The sequence below is a fragment of the Pyxicephalus adspersus genome, chromosome 1, assembly GCF_032062135.1.
Source record: "Pyxicephalus adspersus chromosome 1, UCB_Pads_2.0, whole genome shotgun sequence".
In the NCBI taxonomy this organism is placed as follows: domain Eukaryota; kingdom Metazoa; phylum Chordata; class Amphibia; order Anura; family Pyxicephalidae; genus Pyxicephalus; species Pyxicephalus adspersus.
Genome location: NC_092858.1, coordinates 36,749,763 through 36,766,826, shown reverse-complemented (window position 1 = coordinate 36,766,826; position 17,064 = coordinate 36,749,763). Strand labels below are relative to the sequence as shown.

At 38.3% G+C, this 17,064-nt stretch overlaps 1 protein-coding gene across 2 annotated transcripts in view; it reads left to right on the top strand.

The window, feature by feature from the left end:
- The first annotated feature begins 2,487 nt into the window (after positions 1–2,487).
- VDR (vitamin D receptor) overlaps positions 2,488–17,064 on the top strand; it is an 87,899-nt gene continuing 73,322 nt past the window's right edge. For both annotated transcript variants that reach the window (XM_072406632.1, XM_072406631.1), the window contains exon 1: positions 2,488–2,619. The gene's annotated coding sequence lies outside the window, so the exon portion shown is untranslated. The remainder of the gene's footprint in view (positions 2,620–17,064) is intronic.

Here is a 17,064-nt window from a genome sequence, read left to right as displayed (position 1 = left end):
GTAAATAAAAACTGATACAAAGAATAATTTACAAGATTAGGGTAATTGGGGACATGCAGCATTCTTATAGACAGTATTATACAAAGAAAGTATAGACCTTATGTTGTCCCTTGATGTCTCAAAGAGTTTTACTATACAGGTAGTCAGGTAACATATGAGATAGGGATTGTAGGTTTGTTCTTAGGATGAATTTGTATGTAAGTCGGAACAGGTACATTATTTTAATAAATGCAATTGGGACAGATGTTTTTCTCAAAGTATTATTAGACAGCATGGTGTCAGTTACTGTATAAAACCCTCACTGTGAGTTAATCACAAACAAAGCAAAAAAAAAAATTCTTCATGGAGCCTAGACATTCATTAACTTCTGGAGCAAGCTGTGCTTAAATTTGCAAAAAGAAACAAATGCAGAGTATGTCTTGGTCATTAAAGAGTTATAAGAGGCTGCAGAAAGAGCTCAGTCCTTATGATCTCCCACAACCTCAGCTGTGTTTAGCAAAAGATTTCTTCTGTAAGTCATGCAAACCGCCCCTTCCACCCTTCAAGTCTCTGTTCTGCACACCAGTGAGCAGGAAATTCCCTGTTCATATTTAGGAGTCGTCCTTTCCTGGACAGTGTCTGTGTGCTCATTCCAAGTATTCTGTGTTTACACTGTCCAAGAGCTGTATAGAGCAGTGGTTGCCAACCTTTTTGGACCTACGGACTACTAAATGCACAGTATCCAGACTGCGCATGTGTGGGGAACCGTGTGTCACTCAAAGGGGAAGAAACTTTCCCCATAGTGATATCATGATGCCCGAACCATGATGCAAACTCAGACCTACTATGGGAGAGTGGGCGGTTTGTGTCCATATCCTTCTCCTGACCCCACTGGGGGACACACTGGCCAAAGCTGCAGACCACCAAAAGTTTCTTGAGGACCACCAGTGGAGACTGCTGGTATAGTGTAAGGCACCATGTGTTCTTTTTAATGGTACTTTCAAGCACAGCACCATTTGAACAACGTTACAACACATAAAATGATGCATATTTGATTTTCTTACATTTGATGCACTGTTGGTTCATTCATTAGAGCATTTTCCTATACCACAACAGGCCCTAACATGAATGGTATATCGTATATATATATATATATATATATATATATATATATATATATATATATATATATATATATATATATATATATATATACCTAGCATCCATACACACAGAAAAAGAAACCAAACCAAGATTCCACCAACACTACACATTAAATGATACATTGCCCACCTTATGGTGGTTTCCATTGAAATCTCATACATGTTGACATTCAAAAATGAGGAGTGCCGGATTTTCAAAAATTCCAGAGTTTTCAAGGTTATACTTACCTTCACACACAGGCCAGTCTTCCTCTCGCAGCACCGCGGACATCTGGCACAGTTCCAGGCAGCACGCAGCAGAGGCGTCTCAGCGTATATTTAGTGCAGCAAACAAGACCTAACAGCTTTTTCTGCAGAACAGCGCCCTCAAAACATAAGTGGCCAAACAGTGTACTGCAGTCCCTGTATTGAACATGCGATCTGAAATTCATGCCGGAAAACTGAAGGAACCGGATTATCGATGGCGGGATTTTCGATTGTCAACCTGTATAACAAAAGAAGTAGTCTTATGCAACGTCCACATGTATATGGGCCGAACTGGGCCATGGCGGTCCTCGTCAGCTGCAGTATTTGTTGTGACAGGAAGGATTTGTCATTTCATTCAGCCATTACCACAAATCAACTTATATGATTGGCTGGAAAGTGGTGGAGGACCCCTGCTATAGCACATGAAATAATATTCAGCTCCGCATGCGTGAGATCAGCAATTTTTTCCCTGTGTTAGTCACAGGTGTCCCCCGCTTGCACCTTCATTTTTGGTTTTGTACATTTCCCTGTTCCAGAGAAATTGGGGTTCAAGGTAGGGAAGGGGACAGGGTAGTGTAGTATGACATTTCTAGTTTTGTGACAGGTAGGTTTAAATTTGGGGTTCGCACCTCCTTGCTATGTAAATCACACCGGGGGACCATCATTCGTATGTTTAATTTCGGACTTCTAGACACACTTACTTTTAAAACAGCAACCCTGATGTTCAATTTTCAATAGTTTTTAAATTATGACCCTAATACAAGTTGTTAAAGGAGGGGAGATGAAATTTGGAGTAATATCCATGAGAGTCCCCTGTGTACCCTGAAAATCTCAGGTCGGCATGATCTGGAGGTTTGTACTGGGAGAGATGTAAGGCTGCAGTGGGAGAGATGTAAGGCTGCAGTGGGAGAGATGTAAGGCTGCAGTACATGACATGCAGCAGTCATACACAAACACAGCTGTGAAACTTTCCTGACGATGACGTCACTGTACATAAAAATAAATCCCCTGCTGGATTTATTTCATGGGTAGTTTTTTTCGTTAGAACAGGGGCACTGACAACAGGAAGGACGTACTCAGCAGCGCTCCTCCCCCGGCCGGGGCATTCCCTCCCCCCGGGGAAACTTGTCACGTCCTTCGCTGTGTTTTTCCCCGTCTTTCTGTGACTGGAAGTTAGTGCTGAAGACGAGAAGAGTCGCGGAATAATTGCTCCGGGGAAAACAGCTACAAGGTAATGAGTGAGACAGCCCCTGGCATGGACAGAGGAGACCCCGTGCTTCTGTCACTGGCTGAGTGTCACAGTCCCGGCGCTGAGGAGAGCTCTGTACTTCTCTATGTCCTGACAGAGCTCTGTGATTCTCTATGTCCTGACAGAGCTCTGTGCTTCTCCATGTCCTGACAGAGCTCTGTGCTTCTCCATGTCCTGACAGAGCTCTGTGATTCTCTATGTCCTGACAGAGCTCTGTGATTCTCTATGTCCTGAGCTTCTCCATGTCCTGACAGAGCTCTGCGTTTCTCCATGTCCTGACAGAGCTCTGTGATTCTCTATGTCCTGAGCTTCTCCATGTCCTGACAGAGCTCTGCGTTTCTCCATGTCCTGACAGATCTCTGCGCATCTCCATGTCCTGACCGATCTCAGTGCTGCGGAGCCCCCATTGCAGCTGTTTGTCAGAGTCCCAGCATGGACCTCAGCTCGGTGTGCCTGGGCTGTCACATTAGTTTACATTCTCTCTCAGCACTTCTTTCCAGAGCAAAGGTTACACCGATTGGAAGCTATGTGAATGTGAATGGAGTATGGCTAGTTGGGGATTCGCCCTCCATAGTGTCCAGATGAATGTTCAGTGTGTGTGCAGACCATATTCTCCCCATAGTAAATCATGGGGCAATTATCAGACTGATCATTATTGTTCTGCCTGTGGCTATGAGTCAGTTCTATAGAATGAGAGCTCTGCTAGGTTTCCTCATAGTATTTGTCATGGTCACCACACTTTCCCAATACTATAAGGATTTGCTGCATGTCTCTTGTATCATGTAGACAGGAATCGTATGTTATGTGCTTGTTATTGCAAAACTTTTATTTATAGTAAAATATATGGATTTATTAGTGTCCCCCTTATTACCCTCTGAGACTTCTATACAACACAGAATCATATTTGGATTGAAATCTAAATATTTAAAATCTATTTTTATTGATGCCATATATCCTGCCCGGTGTGATCTGTGGGGTATTGGGGTATATGCCATTCAGTTGTGGCTTATTTCTAGGTATCGCCTGGGGTGTAGTTGACATGTAAATACATCTGATGCTTCCTCAGAACAAGGTGAGAGGTTTGGAAAATCAAGTAAAAGCCAATTTCTCACTTTTTTATCAGTGTTTCTCAACCCGGGTTCCTCCTGCGGTTCCTTGATCAATGAGCAATTTGTGTTCCTCCGGTCAGTTTAAGTGACACCAATCCTCTTTTTGGCTGTAAAGGTGACATTCTTCCACCACACTTATACACTGTGAGCTGTGGATATAGTAATTATAGCAGGGGTTCCTGAAAGTTTTTTTAAGAGTTTCCCCATGTTAAAAATAACATTTAAAACCTTCTCTGTCTGCTGGGAGGTCTTTACTACAACAAATTAAACCGGCGTTTACTTCATACATCCAACTATGTGCAGGTAAACAAGGTAGTACGTCGGCTTTTTTGTTATATTACTAAAATTACTTGAAATTATTCTCAAGTAAATATCACTACTGGTAGGAACCCCTGAATGTAACGGCGAGTAACCACCAGTGATCACACAATGCTTCAATTCACAATTCCATATGTACTGATTAATTGCCAGCAAAGTTAGTTCAGTCACTCAGATTCACGCTCGGTCACTCAGATTCACGCTCGGTCACTCAGATTCACTCTCGGTTACTCAGATTCACACTCAGTCACTCAGATTCACGTTCGGTCACTCACATTCACACTAGACTGGATGTTGGGGGCTCTGTCACACTGCATGCATTAGTATTTGAATATTTTGTGTGTTTTTGTGTCGTGTGGCTTGTACACGAACATTTGTCACTATTCTATTGCTTTCTTGATCACAGTCATTAAAAATACATTTATGGCATTTTAAAATATATCTCATTCCTAGTTGCAAACCTTCAAAATGTGTGTAAAACATTGCAAATTTACAAGCATCTCTAATGAATGATATTAATCACCGAGTGCATATTAAGCAGTTCGCAAACTCGAACTCTGAACTATTTGATGTGGGTTTGTCAGTAAAAAAAAAATCACTAGGTGGAAGAAATCTCAGTCCTTTTGGATTATCCATAATCGCTAGTCTTTTGCCAAACTTGTTAGTAAAAAATCTTTGTTACGTTTTAAGGAAAAAATATGACTTATAATATCTTCTGGACATTTCATGTTTGGCAAAAAATCCTTAATAATAAAACAACACAGGCATTTTTAATTAACAAAGCAGTGCAAAGTATAGTAACTTTGAAGAAAAATGCCTTAGCAATCGGATTGCATATTTCTGTTAGGATCAGGAGACTAGGAGTTGTACTCCAAATATTGGTCATAGCACGTAGCACACGTTGGAGCACTTTGCCTTATTTTTAAATTAGCTGTTTTGATTGAATGCTACTGTTTTCTCTTTTTTTGTTTTTGTTGCTATTTTAAGCAAAGTGTATGAATGTTTCGGCATGTTTTGTGTATAAATTGCTTCAAAATATGTCAAGATATTGTCTTCCTTGTATATGAGCTTTTTTGGTAGTTAGGCAAAGCATTGCCTTTACTTGTTTAGCCATTTATCCTATTTTTTGACACATTATAGACAGGTTCATTTACAGTCATGTGGCAAAGTAGAATACACTCTCTTTCAAATGTAAGGCATTATATGTCAGGGCATACAAATAAATAATCTAGTTCTTAGAAGATCCTAAAATTGGTACATACAACCTAAATGAACTACAGCACATGATATTGTAAATATTTATTCAAAAACTTTAAAGTACAACAGCATGCAAAAAATTAAGAACACCATTGCCACTTTTATTAGAAAAAAGAGAGAAAAAAAGTAGCAACTAGGTGTTTCTAATCAAATCTCTTTGATTATGTGACCCTCAGCAAGTGTTTCCACCATAAAAGCAGAATTTTTGGCTGATCTATAGCATTCAGGTGTGTAATTACACTATGCCAGGCAGGAAATACATTAGCACTGATCTCAAGTAATTGTTGAAGCCCAACAATCTGGAAAGGGTTATAAGGCGTTTTTAATCAGTTATAATTCTTAATTCTATGGTGAGAAAGATTATTTACTAGTGGAAAACATTCAAGATAGATGCAAACTTCCCATAATTGGATATCCTAGTAAATTCACCCCATGGTCAGACTGTGCAATGCTTAAAGAAATTGCAAAAAAAGAAAAAAACAAAAGTTCTTGACAGTACAAATAGAAAAACACTGAACAAGTATAACTTGTTTGGACGGGTTGCCTTCTCTCAAAAGACCGTGGCTGCACAGCTTAGGTTTGCAAAGTTGTAACTAACCCTCATAGGACATAGTTGTAACTATGTCCTTTGGGTAGATGAGACCAAAGTGGAGATGTTTGGCTATAATGCACAGCTCCACCCTTGGTGAAAACCAAACATAGCAAATCGGCACAAACGCCCCACACAAAATGTCAAGCATTGTGGTGAAGGATTTTGATTTAGGAATGCTTTGCAACCACAGGATCTGGGCACTTTGCAGTCATTGAGTCCACTATAAACCCCTACTTACGCCAAAGTATTCTAGAGTGAAATGTGAGACCATCTATGACTGCTAAAGGTTGGCTGAAATTGCGTCATGCATTAGGACAATGATCCAAAACACCACCAGCAAATCTACGCCAGCATGGCAAAAAGAATTGCAATGCCCAGACTTTAGCCTAATTTAAATTGCTGTGGCGAGACCTAAAGACAGCTGTGCATTCAGGAATGTCTGTAAGCATCCATGAACAATGATGTAAAGAAAAGTGGGCCAAAAATCTTCCACAATAATATGGGAGCCTTTTTCATTTGTATGGAAAACTATACCAATAATAATCAGTTATTGCTGCTAAAGTTGGTTTTACAAACTATTAAATCATGGAGTGTAGTTTTTTTCTCTAACATCTCCACGCTGAAAAAGTGATTACAACTTTAAAGCTTTTTTGTTTTTCAGATGATTATGGAAAATTAATTTCCTTTTGTTTATTTGCAGCTTGTAGACTTGACTGCAAGATCATTTACTAAAACTTGATTGACTTTTTAATTTAGTTCCTCAGTGAGCAATGATTAGTGCAAATTCCCCTGATTTATTGTAACTGAACATAACTTTTTATCAGCTTAGTCCTTCCAGGACAATAGGAAATATTGTCTCTGTTCAGTAGATATTTTTAATATTATCATGTATTACTATAGCTGGGACATAATATGCAGCACTTCACAGAGCCCAGGTCTTATAACTAGGATGGGTACATGATAGTAAATACGTAACCATTTTGTTCTGACTACACTATATGATTTTCTAATTGGCCCCAAAAGCCTGGACAAAAAGCCCCAAAACAATGGACAAGTGTCTCCTGATCTAAATTGGAAATAAATATTATGCTGTGTGTATCTGTAGAAACTGTCCCTCAGAGGAGACCAACATCTAATTTCCCTACCACAGTCATATGCCAATTAGGGGGGAAAACCGCTAACCTCCCCATGTGTTTTAGGGATGTTCAAGGGAAAGGGGGTGGCCAGAAGAATTCCACAAGAAAAGACAACAAGAAAGCAACAAGACAAAAAAGAAAACATTCTAATTCCCAGCAGCTTCAGGCAAAGCCAGGTGGATTACGTTTTTGGTATTTACAAAGGAAGACAACAACCAGACAGATATAGTTTTCTCCCCTTCTGCAATAAAGCCCTTGCTGATCACAAATTTTTTACACCCATGTATTCCACAGCGTGACTCAAACATTGGAACTACTTGTGTATCTCCTTGATATAACAATACTGCATAATAATACTGCAGTTTATGTAAATATTTTCTGGGTTTAGTACTCTTTTGTGTGTTCTACATTTCATTAGGTACACTTTTCTACTACCTGGTTGGACCCTTTTAGCCTTTAGAACTGCTAACATTCTTGCATAAATTCTACATAGTTCTGGAAACATTCCTCAGGGATTTTTATTCCATGTTGAACGCATAGTATTATGCAGTTTTCTTCAGATTTGTCAGGTGCACATACGTGTTGTAAATATCTTGTCCTATCATATCCCAATGGTTCTCTATTGGATTGAGATCTGGTGACTGTGGGGGACTATTTGAGTACGGAAAACATTTTCATGTTTAAGCAATTAGTTTGAAATGATTTTAACTTTGTGACGTGTTGCGTTATGTTGCTGGATGTAGCTATCAGAAGTTGGGTACATTGTGGTCAGTTACAATACTTAGGTTGGCTGTTGCCTTCAAACAATGCTTAATTGGTACCAGAAGGCTCAAAGCGTGCTCGGAAAATGTCCTTCACAGCATTACACTACCACCATGTGAATTGTTGATACAAGGCAGGATATATTTATGCTTTAATGTTGATGATGCCATATTCTGCACACCATCTTCAGATCATCTACCATGCTGCTGCAGAATATGAGACTCACTGGACCAGGCAATGTTTCTTCAGTCTTCCAGCCTACTTCTGTTGCATCTTAACTTTTTAGTGGGTTAAAATGTTGTGCATTTGGATATGTAAAGAGTGGTAATTTTTAATTACTGTTGCCCATACATCAACTTAAACTGACCATTCTCCTCTGACCCTTGTCATAAACAAGCATTTTTCTCTGCAGTCGCAGTATTCCTTACATATGCTGGTGTGTGCACATCCAAGCAGATCAGCAGTTTCTGCAATACTCAGAGCAGCCTGCCTGGCACTATGAACCAAACCACTTTTAAAGTCCCTGAAAATAAAGTCTTGCCACAGGTTCTAAGTAAAAGCCTATATGGGCAATGAAATCTCTTTTAACCACTTGTTGCCCATCATCACATTAGCAGTTATTGGCAACAAGCAATTAATACAGTTAGTAACAAAAATATTTGGTTGACAATTTATTATTATTATTAAACTGGATTTATATAGCGCCAACATATTACGCAGCGCTGTACATTAAATAGGGATTGCAAATGACAGACTAATACAGACAGTGATACAGGAGGAGAGGACCCAATGTAGCCCTATTCTTAAAGAATGCTAATATAGTGTGATTCGTCACATTCTATTTATAGCCTACTGCTCCAGAAACTTCTTTGTTTATCTTAGTAACCATTAAAGCATCATAGCAACTGCCCCTACTATAAAAAAAACTACCTCACCTTCTATTTCATGAAGATTCCCATTTAAAAAAAATATCTCCCCTTCTATTTCATTAAAATTCCAATTAAGATTGGCCTTGCCAGTAGAAACAAGCATACCTTTACACAAAATGTTGTTACAAGAGTTTTATACTAGAGAAGAAACGTTAAGTAAGGAAACGTTGTCACGATATCTCCTTCAACATGGTCTCCTGGTTGAGGAAAATTCTTGCCGCAAATGCCATGGCCCAGTGATGTTGACGAACAAGAAGGTCCATAGACATTACACTGATTTGAACGGAAGACTCCTGTAATTTGAAGCTCTGTGACATTTTAGAGCCAATTTACCTCTGGAGCATCCGAATGCCAATAGAAGAAGTGCCAAAGCTTACTGCTAGATCCACAAATACTGTGACTGGTTCAATTACTGTCGGGAAGTCTGCTCCGAAATAGTATCTGTCACTAGGAGAGGAAAGCTGAATGGTACACCATTCACTATAGACACAATATAGTGGGAATTGCACTATAGTACAACACTATAGTGCTAGGAATCACACTATATTAGCACCCCTTAATGTTATGTAATTCATTGTGCATTAAAAATAGGTGTATTTTACAAGGTAGCCTATTTTTAGTAAGCAAAGTACATTGGAGATCATTGGGGAAAGAATTTTGTGGCCACAGAAATTTTGTGCACTGGATAGCCCACTTTACCTTCAACTTATTTTTTCCTTGTTTAAAGAGACTGTTAGAAGCCACATTAATGTTTCTGGAGACTGCTAACCGGTTCCAAGAGATTTTTAGATACTTCTTTTATGTTAAGACTAGTAATAATTGCATGTTCCAATGGGCATCTTATACAGTAATTATTAAAACAGACCTAACCGCCAACATCATACATATTACTAAATATCTGTTCTTACCTTCTTGCACTGGAATGTCATCCCCCTTAGTGGTGCTGGTTGTGTCAGCTTGTATCCATGAAAAATAAACCATTAATTATATGTATGAAAGTGGCCATCTTGTGTGTGGCAAATTGCCTTGCCATCCACTCCTGACCTACTTATCTGTCTACAGCCCTCCCTCACTGCTCGAGCCCCACCCAGGCTCTCTAACCAATCAGTGTGTTATCTCCTGTGATTGGTTGGTGCTGATGTCATAGATACAGATCAGGTTTACCCCCACAAAACAAGCAGGGACCCCATCCCACTGTCTTATCACACCCTGACAGTATCATCCTCCTTATCAGTGGAGCTCGTTGTCACCCTCATCCACAATGTTACCCTAATTTGTGTTGTCACCCTCTTCCCCATTATCAAAATAATCCACACTGTTACACAAAGAAGAAGAAGATTTCCACCTATACATATATTATAGGTAGGCCACATCCCTTATTAAACCCAGAAAAAAAGAATATACGGTGAAGGACACCAATTTTTGTAGCAGGATTTTTTTAGGCCAATATCGACAACATATATTATAAAAATAACAATATTTTTTATTAATATTTACATTGGAAGGCTCATTTCCAGTACATAAAACCACATAAAAACCATTATTAACCACAATAATCTCTCCTTTCAGAGTGTCCCTGTGAGGGATACATTCTGGGTTAATTCTCTACGCGTTTCGTGGAAATATCCGCTTCCTCAGGAGAGAGAATCTAATGCTTGGTGTTCTTCACCGTATATTCTTTTAATGCACACTGTTATTCTAAACTGTGTTGTCACCTCCAACTATGGAGCACATTGTCACCCTCATCTGTGGAGTATGTTGCCTCCCTAATCTATGGTGTCACCCTCATTGGTATCCTAATCATGTCGTCACCCCCATCTATAAAAAAAAGATTAAGTACCACAGGTGTGTGCACATGACTAAAATCGCACATCTGCTATTTGGCTAAAACTTCTCAGTTATGCCACCTAACAGACAACTTTCAAAAAACCTCATTTCAAAGCTTTGCTACCTATTTATATATAATTACTCTTAAAAACGGTTAGTGTATATTCTCAAGTATAAACTGATCCAATTATAAACCAAGGCAGCAGGAAAACATTTGAATCTGGGAGCCTAATTCTAGAAGCCACAAATCTAGTCGTTAAAGAGGAACTATACTGAAAACTCAAAAAACAAAAACACCTTCAATCCCGCAGGGCAGTCCGATCACTCGGGGGTGTCCGGCATCAGGTCCCGTGCTGTCTTGGCATCCGTCCTGGAGCTGGTGCTCCGGGTGCCGCCATCATTGTCTTCTTTTCTGGGTTTTTCATCCTATGTCAGGCACAAGATCGGGTGACGTAGGATGAAAAAAAAAATTGCCAATCTCACTGCGCATGCATGAGATCGGCAAATCTTTCTCTGTGAGCAAAAAGGCTTCATCTGCGCATGCCTGAGATACTCGGGCATGCGCAGAAGAAGCGCCAAGAGCCTTCCGGGATGCCTGACGTAAGTATCACGGGAGGCTTTGCGCTCCCATTTACTCTCGACCGCCTAGGCAGCCAAGACAGAATTTTTACCCTACATAAAAGGGTTGTCTACCCTTTTATGTAAAGTGAAAATTCTGAGTTTAGGTACGCTTTAAACCTTAGAGCCATTCATTATTTATTATATGACCATATCTTCCTCTGTGATCAAACTTCAGCCTGCCTCTCCTTTTTAGCATTTGTAATTTCCATTTGTGTACAAAAGTGTGTGTGTATATATAATAATTTTTTTGCAAGGAATGTAAACAGAAGATCTCTATACAGGTATTGATATTAACAATTGAGTGCAGGCACATATATTCAAGATAATAGCAAAAATAAAACGTCAGGAAAGAAACCCATTAACAAACCTTAGCATTAATGAATGTGTCATGAAAGGGAAGAAAGAAATATTAATTATATAATTTATTGAAACAAGACTGAGGGGTCATTGTCCAATAAACAAATAAAAATGTATATGGGGAAATATGATTCAAGTAAATCTAAGTTGCACTGCAAAGAAATATGTTATAATCAAACCTGCATTTTACATTGTTCAAGTTTGGAGTATGGCACCCGAATGATTAATACATTTTTCATTTATATTATTTCTTGACTTTACGTTGAGAAGAATACAGTGAAAAGACTCACACTGCGGTATCACACTTCAGTGAAATGTGCTATGATCTTCACGTGTCTTGAATCAGGCCAGTCCTCAAATTGTTTATAGATTGGTTGAAAGCTACTGATATTTCCAGCAGATGCTGTTTTGAAAATACTCCGTTCTACTTGCTTGGTAATCTCTGCCTGGATAGAGTCACATACTTTTATTTAGGTAATTGTGCCTCTGAATGTTTTTCTGTACCCAAAATAAGGATGTCACATGTAGTACATCAGTTAAATTTCCTGCAAGGGATTAGAATCTTATTTTGGATAATGATTCCATGATGGCTTGCTCATTTTAAAGGTCAGTACATTCAATACTGTCTTTGTTGCTTAGGTATAGTGGTTGGTAGCTAGACATCCAGTATCTTTACTTTTACAGTATTTCTGAACTTCATTTCTGAAATTTTGCTGCTCATTGTTCTCTCTCCACTCCAGTTTTCTCCCACGTTCTAAAAACAAGCAGTTAGGTTAATTGGCTTCCCCCCAAAGTTGACCTTAGACCTTGGTAATGACACATGGCTGAGGTAGGGACATTAGATTGTGAGCTCCTATGAAGGACAGCTAGTGATATGATTATGGACTTTGTACAGCGCTGTGTAATGTATTGGTGCTATATAAATACTGTGTAGTTTTAATCCTGTACATCACTCTTGTGCCCTGTAGTGACTTAAGGACTGGCTGGTGGAAACTGGCGAACAGCATTATAAAAAAAAAAAAAGCCAACCAATAGTGTTAGAGCCATTCATTTGTATTGTTCTGAGCAGATAGCTCCGATCTCTGAAAGATAACTGTTCAGGTTTATATACATTGACCTTTTTAACCTAATATCTTGTTTTTCTCTAATATAGGGTGTAAATAGTAATAAAACAATACATAAAGTAACTCTTTAGTTTCATTCTGATTCTTCATTCATTAGTAACCTCACTTTAGTGCCGGTATTTCCACAGAATCATTGTTGACATTTGTACATTGATGTCATCCAATTGAAGGTGAAACATTGTGAAACTCTTCATTGCCTTCAAAGTGTAATAAAAGTTAGCTAGCCTCTCAGCTTCAGCTAAATAGCAGGTTTGTGTTTGCAACAAGTAAACAGATTCTGACGTGACCCTATGTAATGAATTTTGTTGTGGAACTATGGCTTTTCATGATCGTTATGGTTAAAATGGCATTTTTGGGTACTCAACATGTGCATCTTTCGTCTTTCAATCTTTCTTTCACAAATACCTATTTAAATCTGGTAGTTGACAAAAATAACTTTTTATAGATTTCCGGATAAAATAAAACACTATACCATGCATACACTACTTTACAATACTTTCTGTTGGCTCTGGCTTTACCAATGTGCATCAATCTACTCTGCATGTCTGTGGAAACTGGAAGCTTTATCATGACATAAGCCATATCCCCCCTCCCCCTATTGCCATTTGGAGGTTTTTCCCTGGGTGGCAGTGTGAAATCTAAGATTGCCTCTATTGCAGGTTTAGGACTAGGATTATCGGGGGGATTAAACCAGAACCACTGCAGTTCACTGCTGTCAGCTAATCTTCAGCAACCACAAAGAACCCATCCTTGTATTATCATTCATCCTATTCAAAAATATATATTCTGTCCTACAAAAGGACTGGCTCGTGGTGCCATAATGTTGCAAAAAAGGTAACTAGGTTACAAAGGTAACTAATTGTAACAATCTAAAAATGCATTTTCTACATTAAATATTTATACTACTTAATTATTAGTTGAGCATTACAAAATACTTTTAAACTTTTAAATTGTTACATATACAGAGTCTCTAAAACTAAATTTTCCAATAACCTATAAAGTTATGCTTTATACCACTACACATTAGGGGCCCCTAGCAAAGGATGATTCACTTAGTTTATTGAAAGAGGTGAAGCTTTGTTTACTTCAAATATGTATATATATATATATTTACAGGTTTACAAATCTGGCAACCTCTGGACCTGAGGAGTGCTGGATTTTCGAAAATGATTGTCAACCTGTGTATATATAAATATAATATCTCTGTTTTATTTTTTGGGGGGTATTTTTGGCAAAGTGTTATCAGGTGTTTGTTTTTAAGTGTGTGTTGGGCTAGGTACACAAGTGCAAAAATTGTCGTTAGAAAATGAATGACCAACGACAGATCAAAGATTATTCACAATTATTTTGAACGATCATACAGTGCACGATTCTGTACATGCTGTAGCGATACGATCATTCATATATAATCCACCAGTAATGTACACACACTAGAACCGATCGTTTGAACGATGCAGGAAGAGTAAAAGTGAAAGTATACAGCAGAACCATCCACGATCACTGAACGACCATACACACAATGGATAGTGAACGATCGTCGCTCAAACGGATCCGCCAGGATCTTAGATTTCCAGTTTCCAGTAGCATTCCTCGTTTATCTGCGTAGTTGGCCTGTCGTTGTGCACTTTTTTGTTAACGATTATCGAAGGATTGGTTGTTAAATTGATCGTTTCCAATGATTATTGCATGTGTGTATGAAGCCTTAGAGCTGAATATAAATACAATTCTTTGGTTTTTAAGACCTCATGATGATACAGCAGATTCAAAATAAAATGAAACTATTAGAACATACTGGAACTGTTCCCTTGTATATGCTTGCCTACCCAGGCTTTCTGGTAAGGGGCTCTGTTCTCTGGGGAAATGGGGGAGATGTAAACAGTGTCTGAGGTGCTGACATAAAGTACACAAATTGGGGGTTCTGACTTTCAGAGTCAGAAATAGTCAGAAATAGCAGCTCCTATATTTCTCTTGCTTTGATGTGCCTTCTGTATTTTATATCAGTCCAGTTGCCAGGAGTGAAAAAGTCATGAATTTATCCAGGGCTATGAAGGCCTTATTTGTGTCATGTGACAGTGTTGGTTGACACCAATGCTTGAGTGACAAAATTCTCTATACTTGGACGTATCCATAAGAATGTTACTTCACTTGCTTGGCCAAACAGAGCAGCTGCAGAGAAAATGGAAAGCAAATATAGGCAGCTGTGGGGTCTAAAATTAAAGTGGAACCTTTATAAATAAAAACAAAAATAATAATAATAGCCCTTACCTTGTATTCTGCAGAGCCATTAATCCCTCCACAGCTGGCTTCTGCTTGATCTTGCACCCTCCTGGATTCCGGCTTCTGCTTACATCACCCCTTTTACATTGCGGTAAAAGCCCCTTCTTTGTGTGCCCAAAGGAGCAGCCCAAAGCCTCTCGAGATATGGGATATAGCACACATTTACTTAAAAATTATCTTTGATTTTATGTCAGTAGCTGCAATGGATTTTTCCAAACAAATGGAAACTGCAGAAATGTCCCTTATACCTCTTTCAACATGGTAACATTTTCTTTTGTTACTATCATACTTAAAACTACTCCGGTGGCTATAATGCAAACAGGACATTCATCTAGTTGGCAGTTTGATAAAGTAAATGGTCATAAATACATAAAGTAAAAATTGAGTCATTTTTACCATGTTTAAAAAACAAAATTTACCCCACGTTTCAGTAGCTTGTAGAACCATCTTTAGCAGCAGTAACTAAGTCATTGTTTTCTGTATGACTTTATCAGTCCCTCACTTCATTGTGGATGAATGTTGGTCAGATCTTCTTTACAACATTGGTTCAGTTTATTGAGGTTTGCAGGTATTTGTTTATGCACAGCTCATTAAATTTCCCATTGAGTGGAATTGACTGGACCATTGTAACACCTAACACGCCCTATATATAAAACAGGGAATCTGACATTCCCTCAAACGTTCTCTTGTGGGAATCTATTACTGTCATTGAAACATAAGAACCTGAAAAATTCCTACGAGAGAAGATTTGAGTTTCTGGGTGTGCAAAAGGTGAGAATGTCTACTGCAGACCATAGCTTAGAAAGAAGAGACAGTGTAGAAATTCAGGTATCAATATCACCAAGTGCATCGGAAACATTTAGAGCCCCCGTACACCAATGTGTTGCAGCAAACCATGTAAAGCTCAGATGTAATTGTGATTGGGCTCCATTCATGTCCCTTTAAAAATGTACCTAATGGCAAATATTGAAAATGGACCCTTGTAATGAGTGGGATTTTTACTTGAAATGCAATTTCACACAGTAAAATTAGGAATCTGTGTGTGAAAACTGAATAAGTGCACCTAATAAAGAAGTAACTTTCTAGCTAATATACCATTAGTAAAGGGTACAGTCTGCACCTAAACACCCTGCACTTGATTGCGATATGAAGAATTATTACTGGAAGCACTGCCCTAAAACATCAAGATATGTAATATTTGAACCATACTTGCTTACATATGTGGGTGTGCATCAGGCAGAGGATACTAACGTTTGAGTAAATTACATCGACATTGGTGCATTGGGCCTGATGCCCTCCAAGGCTAGAGAGGATACACTTTCATCAGTAAAATTGGGTGATCCAGCAAACCTGGAATGTATTTCTTTTGGTCATTTGGTATTTGTTAGCAAATGTTTTGAATCCTGGATCAGATCCATTCCAGGTTTGCTGGATCACCCAGCTTCACTGGAAGTGTATGCTCTGCAGGCTTTAATAAATCAGGCCCAATGTGTTTTCTAGCATGCTGGAGATTCATTGACACTCTGCAAATTTGTTTTTCAATGAGTTGAAAAAGTTCTAATAAAACCTGTACTGTAAGATTATCACGTTTGTCATATGAAAGTTTTACACAACTTATACCCAATTGTTCATTTTTCTAAGTGATTCAATTAGAAAAAAAGGATAATTAGAAAATGATCCTGTGTAAGCATTGTGCCATTGGTATATTTTTATAAATAGATATTTGTCATATCATCATTTTTTATGGAACTATATTACTAATCAATTTACTCTGAGTCTGTTCATGATAGTCTCTAGAACTTTATGTACATTATGTCTTGCCTGCAAAGTATCTTCTTTATTCCGAAATGAGCGTTTTAAGTGCATATTTGGAGAATAATCAGTTTTCCTGATGTATATGGTAACAAATATAAAAATTACTAATGGCATTTTAAACTTTTCTATTTCTATGTACCTTGCAGCTGAACAAGTCTGTTTAACAGAAGATTGTATTGTATATTTATCTGTTATTGTAATTGAAATTACTTCCCAAAGAACAGATTATTGCAGAATGCAGAACTTTTCGTTGTAGTTTAATGAGGCATTCAAAAAACCATTACCAGGGCTATTTTAATCTAA